Genomic DNA, 6,919 nt, shown 5'->3' with positions numbered 1-6,919 from the left:
CTCTCTCTCTCTCTCTCTCTCTCAAAAGTAAATATTAAAAAATTTTAAAAAGTAATTACATTTTCTAACTTTCTTTATTGTAAGAATACATTAAATAATGCACATAACATATAATACATGTTAGCCAACTATTTATGTTCTCAGTGATGTTTCTGGTCAACAGTAGCTACTAGTAGTTAAATTTTCAGGGAGTTAAAAGTTACGTGCCAATTTCTCACTGCACAGGGTCAACACCCCTAACTCCTATGTTGGTCAAGGGTTGGCTGTATATTGCAAAGCAGTAGTCATCAAAATAGGATGGTATTGGCGTAAAAAAGATACATGAATGGAACAGACTAGAAAGCCCAGAAATAAACCTGATTAAGAAGAGATATTGGATCTCTTTCTAAAATTAATTTTATCAATGTAATATGTGGCTGAGTGTCCATAAAGGCAGGAAACATAGTGTCAACTTATTTTCAAGCTGTATGTTAACATTTTCGCATAATATGTTCCACATAGATTTCAGTCTCCAGATACCTTTTTAGGTTAAGTACCTCTAAATTGAAAGCAAAGAGTCTGGTTGGTAAAATGAAAACAAGGATAAGAAATACATTGATTTGCTTTGTAATCAAATGACTTGATTACAGGGGTGTCAAATGACTCGACTTAAATCGCTGTTTGAACCAGAAGTCCCACTATGGCACCTCGATTGCCATCATCCTGGGTATTACGTACAGTAACAGTGCTACCCCTTTGGACTGCAGAGGAGTCCTCGGAAAGTACCGTGATCTGGCAACTGAGGCTCGAGCAACTCAGGATGTTCCTCTGCCGGTTGATGGCCGCCAGGTCGGCTTTCTGGAAAGGTCTACATAGTTAATGATAATTGGAAAGCATGAGTGGGAGAAAGCTGTGAAAATACTTTGTTTCTTTTTAAAGTAAAGATGAGATGCCTGAAGGAAGGAGTACTCAGTTGTTACTATTTGTGTGTGTAGTATTGAATCACGTTCCTGGATTTGTGACAAACTTGTTTCAGTAAGGCTGTGCAGCTCAGAAATGATCATTTTAGAAACTGAAGGTTCGGCTTCTCTACAGCGGTCTTTTTTTATTTTATTTTTTTAATTTATTTGAAGTAGGCTCCATGCCCAATGTGGGGCTCAAACTCATGACCCCCAGATCTAGAGTTGCACATTCTACCGACTGAGCCAGCGAGGCGACTCTAGAGCAGTCTTTTCTGCAAGGGTGGCCTGTGGGTCTCGGCCATGGAATTCTGGGAGGAAAGGGCCTCTTAAAGAAGCAGGATCTTGTTCCAGACCTGCTTTTGAACAGAGGTGAGGCCTGGAAACTGGCATTTTAAATCAGCACACTCCCCACCCTCCGTGATTCTATCCACGCCCAGGTCTGGGAGCCACTGGTCTTGAGGCTTTGTTCTTGTTTGGGGTTGCTATTCTTTGCAGACTTTTGTTTGCTGGTTTTTTTTCTTTGGTTTTGCTCACGGAGCCCTCTGATGTCAACATTGGTGGAATTTCTCCCCATGTTATTATTCATTTCTGACTGTTTTGTTTATTTTTTATTTTTTTATTTTAGAGAGCGAGAGCATGCATACACAAGCGGGGAACGGGGGGAGACAGGGGCCGAGGGAGATGGAGAGGACCCCAAGCAGGCGCCACCCTCCACACAGAGCCCGACGTGGGGTTTGATCCCACGACCCTGGATCATGACCTGAGCTGAAGTCAAGAGTTGAACCCTCAACCGACCGAGCCACCCAGGCGTCCGTCCCTAGCTGTTTTGTTTTAAACTCTGGGATAGTCATTATTACATTTCACGAGTTCCTTTGCATTTCTGGATTTCTGACTCTGAGCTTTTCATTTTTTCCCACAGAGCTGAGAAAACAGAAGTCCTCAGTGAAGATCTGTTACAGGTAACAAAATAAAATCTTCTTAAAGTGCTTTGCTTAAAGAGGAAAACAAAACAAAGCCTCATCGGCGAGAACTGAAGCAGATCTGTGTACGTACGTCTGTATGTATGATCTGAGACACGATGAGACTGATCGGCATGGTCCCGAGCAGGAAAGAAAAGCAGTTGGGTTGCACGGTGATAAAAAGGGGATCTGGAACTTCGGTGTCATGTTGTGAAGTTCAAATGGGGCTGTCCTGCTTTCAAGTGCCAGGTGTCGGGGTGGGGTGGGGGAGGCGCTGGCTGGCCTGGCCGGTCCACCGGCACTGCAGCCTGGTCACGGGTCCCGGGCAGGCTGCGGGCCTGTCGCTCGCTGCTATGACGGTGTCCTTGATGGGACAGGCCCTGCCGGCAACAGCCTAGAGTTTCCACTTCTTGCCTCTCATGCTATCATCCTCCACTTCTGGGCTGAGTTGGCTCCTGAAGGACTTAGAGTCTCAGTGACGGTGACCAGACCTGTCAGGACCACCCTGAGGCCCTGAGGTGGCCTGTGATCAGCCTGGACTTTTCTGCCCTGCAGGAGGGATATTTCCTGAGGGACCTCGGCCGGGGCCACTGCACTTCGTCTCTCACAGGCTTCCCTAACTTTGGGGCTGGGGGTTTCTTCCAGAAGGCCTGGGACCCTTTGTACACATCCCTTCACTCGGCCTCAACCCCGTTCCGTCTCCACCCACCCCAGAGCACGCCGGGAAAGACAGAACCCTTCTGCACTGAGGTTTCTCTTAAGCCTCCTTGCTTGTGTCCTTGCTTCTCATTCCATGACCTTCGGCAGGTCTTTTCACCTGAGCCCCTGAAGACCAGCAATCTGCTCCCGGGTGACTTTCTGTCTCTTCCCATAGAGAGGAGCCGGCATAGCTTAGAAAACTGGTGCTATGCCAGCCCATGTCAGAATATCCTTCTAAATTATGACAGCCACCTGCAGGTAGAAGATTCTAAGAGCACGTTTTTTTTGTTGTTGTTGTTGTTTTTAAGGACCAGAAGTTTTTATTAAGAGTAGGAGGGTTTGTTTTTTTTAAGAATTATTAGATAATCATATTCTTTTTTTTTCATTTTTCTTTTTAATGTTTATTTTATTTTTGAGAGAGAGAGAGAGAGAGAGAGAGAGAGAGAGAGAATGTGAGCAGGGGAGGGGCAGAGAGAGAGGGAGACACAGAATCTGAAGCAGGCTCCAGGCTCTGAGCTGTCAGCACACAGCCCAATATGGGGCTTGAACTCCTGAACCGTGAATTCATGAGCTGAGCCAAAATTGGACACTTAACCAACTGAGCCACCCAGGAGCCCTGACAATCTTATTCTTAGTAATATTTCCTCATTGGCTTTTATCGTATATTTCAGCTTCACTTTCAGACTTTCAGAAATGTTGCTTGGGCTCGATAACCTTTAACTAGACTAGGTTTCACATCAGTGTTCTCTCTCCCACATCCCACGTTAGTAATAAATATGCACAACCTCCTTGAACCCTTGAAGCCCCAAACCTTGCAGGCAGTTTGAGGACTGCAGAATTCCCACAGGAGGCAGGTGGCAACTGTCTGCTCCTGTCCCTTTCTTAGAACATCCACGGGGGCCTCAAGAGTTTGCCAGTTTCAAGGAACGCCTTGTTTCATCATGAAGATGCTTACCTGCCGCCCCCCCCCCCCCCCCCAACAATCCCCTCTCTGTCAGCATAGAGCCTGACGCAGGGCTCAAACTCACAGACTGCAAGATGGTGACCTGAGCGGAAGTCAGATGCTTAACTGACAGAGCCACCCAGGCCCCCTCCTTTTTTTTTTTTTCTTTCTTAAGTAGGCCCCACACCCAATGTGGGGCTTGAACTCACGACCCTGAGATCAAGAGTCAGTTGCATGCTCTACCGACTGAGCCAGCCAGGTGCCCCCCCCCACCCCGCATTTAAAATGTACACCCTTCCACTCAGCAGTTCTGCCTTTAAGAGTTTACCCTATATGTACAAAGATGTACGTTCCAGAATATTGACTGCAGCCTCACAGCTGCATCACAGCTGTAACCGAGGAGAGCTGGGTTCAAGAGGTTATGGCACACTCACACAGCTGGAGGATATGCAGCTATCTGAAAGAATGCGATGGGTCTGTGTGCACCGACCTGGCACAGTCTCTAAGGCTCACCGTGGAATTCGAAAAGCAAACTGTAGAGTAAATAACGTGCAGAGTACGCTACTATCTACGTCAAGAGCAAGTGGGGGACATACGTGCTTCCACACGCGTAGCTCACTTCTGGAAGAACAGACAAGGGCACTCGTGTCTTGAGAGAAGGTGGGAGACTCGTGGTGAGGGGAGCAGGATGGAAGGGTGGTCTTCGTACTCTACACTGCCTTCTTCTGTTTTGTTTTATCATGTGCTTGTATGATTTTTTTCAAAAGAGCATTTAAATATAAGCTTTAAAATATATACACAAAGAGGCGCCTGGGTGGCTCGGTCGGTTAAGCGTCCGACTCTTGATTTTGGCTCAGGTCACGACCTCACGGTTCATGGGTTCAAGGCCCTCACCTCGGACTCTGCACTGACATCATAGAGCCGGCTTGGGATTCTCTCTCTCCCTCTCTCGCTGCCCCTTCCCCACTCGCGCTCTGCTCTCTCTCTTAAAATAAAAATAAGTTCAAAGAAAAAAATCTGCAAAACACAGGGATTGTGCAGAATTGCCACCGCACAGGGTGCTCTGGGAGTGCGACAGGTGTGACGGCTCGTTTTGACCAAAATAACCTGCTTTGGCACAAACCCTATCTCCGTTAATGGCTAATGAGTTCCTCTCAAGGTGCTGTGGTTTAGCCTGTATTAGCAGATTAACATGGTTCAAGTATATCTAGTGAGGGTTGGAGGTTTGAGGTTTGTTTTGTGTTTGTGTTTACATTAAAGACAGTTATGCCTTTAATCAATCAGAATTGTTCGCCGTGAAACTAACTCTCGCCAATCCGCACCTGCTCGCTTCAGCTTGAGGCAGTCTGCTGTACGCTTCCAGCACGTCGACGGCTGATGTTGTTTCCCACCCATTCGACAGGAGCCGTTCTTTCTAGAATGTGCAGCGGAGAGAAAAGGCAAGGTACGAGGCACTGTTGCACAACTCCAAGGCACTCTTGGAGCACATGAGAACTTGTCTCAGATGACTCCTTTTTCAAAAGCCCGTCCCAGCCCCCATCTTTCTTCTTTTTCTTTTCCAATTTTCTACACCGAACATGCATTGTTATCATGGGAGAAAAGTCACTAATGTATATTTAAAGAGAAATAAAGCAAGGAACTTCTCCGTGAGCAAGAGTGTTTGAATGCGTTCGAGGCGTAATGTGACATATCCCACCTATTTAATAGGGGCAGGGGTGGGTGGTGTCTCCTCAGCAAAAAAAAAGAGAAAACCAAACAAACTAAAAAATAATAAATAAAAGATATTTAAACTCTCTATTACAGATTCTAAGAAACGTAAGCAACGTGTCAAGTGCAAAGTCTGGACCAAGTTTGGATCCTGTTTCAAACACACCACCTATAGAATTTTTTTCTGTTTTTTTTTTTTTTAAACAACTGGGGAAATCCAAACACGGACTGTGGAGTAGGTGCTATGGAGGAGTTTCGGCTGCTGTGTGAGGTACAATGATGATGTTACCATTATCCCGGGGTGGGGGAAGAAAATGCTTACTGGTAGGAGATTCACATGGAAGTCTTTATGGGGGTAATGCTATACTCTCTGGATGTGCCTTAAAATATTCCGATGACAACACCGACAAAAAACGGGGATAAATAAAACAATATTGAAAGATGTGAGTCACCAAAGTTGGCTGATGGGACGTGGGTTTTCGTCCTACTGTTCCCTCTACGTTCATGTTGTTTGCAAATATGCACACTGAAAACTTGGACTAATAAGGTATGGGAAATGGGAATGTGTATTTTCCAAACCAAGATGGCGGCCCAGGTCTTGGACTTCTTTAGCGTGACGAGCCAGCGGCCCACGTGGAACCCCAGCTGCCTGTTCAGGTGGGCACGCGACAGGGCTTCTCACATTCTCTGATCTGAGAAGGGAGTGTGCCCTTCCCTGGGGGGTTAAGGGTACCAAAGGATGTCCCCGCCCTGCTCTCCGACCTGTGACTCTCACGGCTTGCAGGTCTCCACTCCCGCCAGGTCACACTGTCGCCTCCGCCGGTTTTCGATCACGATCTGTCCGAACCGGTCGGTCGTCCATGTTCACCTGGGAAGGGAAAGAGGAGGCTGGGCGATGCCAGAAGGGCTTCTCGAATACGCAAAATCAGACAACAGTATTCTGTTTCTGAGCCGTCAAGGCTGATGTTTGCTAATACCCAGTGCAGTCAACGGAGTCGGGTGCGGGCCCGGCACGCGGGGCTGACGAGAGCGTCGTCTGCTGCCGCCCCCTGCGGGGCAACCGGGCGGTGTGCGCTCGGCCCGGGAGCCGGTCAGACCACTGAGCGGCTGCTCCACAGGTAGACTCCCACGTGCACGCCAGGTGCAAGAGGGTTTACTCCGCAGCGTGATGTGTAACGGGACCTATGACGGAAAGGACTCACATGCCCATCCGCTGGGGTTAAAGCAGTTGTGGCATGGTCGTTCAATGAAATATCACATTGCCATGAAAACAGCAAGAGGACATCCAAGTAGATGTAGGTACAGACGTAGACACACAGACACAGATACAGATGTGGAATGATTCTCAGATAACAGACTCTCGAAAAGTACAGTACAGAGGGCTGTGCATAACATGCTCCTGTCTGCCCTTAAGAAAAAAAAATCTCTAGCTACATTTATATATGCGCAGAATAATTCTGGAATCTGGCAGTGTTGCTTCCCAGGTTGGAGGACTCACTAAGGTCCGGGGTAGAAGTGAGACTTACCTTTCCCTGCATACCCTTTTGTACTATTTGATTTTTTTTTTGAAGTTTTGCATGTGGTGTTACTTATCTAATGAGAAACCATTTAAAACCCCCTTCTTACGATGTTTATTCATTTTTGAGAGAGACAGAGCATGAACGAGGGGA

At 47.0% G+C, this 6,919-nt stretch overlaps 1 long non-coding RNA gene across 3 annotated transcripts; it reads left to right on the top strand.

Annotated features, from left to right (window-relative positions):
• On the top strand, window positions 1-6,048 carry LOC128776899 (uncharacterized). 3 transcript variants are annotated; one of them, XR_008422017.1, is made up of 5 exons: window positions 1,757-1,900; window positions 4,827-5,219; window positions 5,489-5,520; window positions 5,833-5,906; window positions 6,034-6,048. It is a non-coding gene; the product is annotated as an uncharacterized LOC128776899 (long non-coding RNA). The 3 variants fall into 3 exon arrangements; XR_008422018.1 differs by lacking the exon at window positions 6,034-6,048 and having other exon boundaries at window positions 1,763-1,900; window positions 5,486-5,520; window positions 5,833-5,847; XR_008422019.1 differs by lacking the exons at window positions 5,489-5,520; window positions 5,833-5,906; window positions 6,034-6,048 and having other exon boundaries at window positions 1-1,900; window positions 4,827-5,192.
• The last annotated feature ends 871 nt before the right edge of the window (window positions 6,049-6,919 follow it).

This window comes from Panthera pardus, unplaced genomic scaffold (assembly GCF_024362965.1).
Source record: "Panthera pardus isolate Hobbes unplaced genomic scaffold, ASM2436296v1 HiC_scaffold_132, whole genome shotgun sequence".
In the NCBI taxonomy this organism is placed as follows: Eukaryota; Metazoa; Chordata; class Mammalia; order Carnivora; family Felidae; genus Panthera; species Panthera pardus.
The sequence above is the reverse complement of the archived record's forward strand: the minus strand, read 5'-3'. Positions and strand labels throughout refer to the sequence as shown.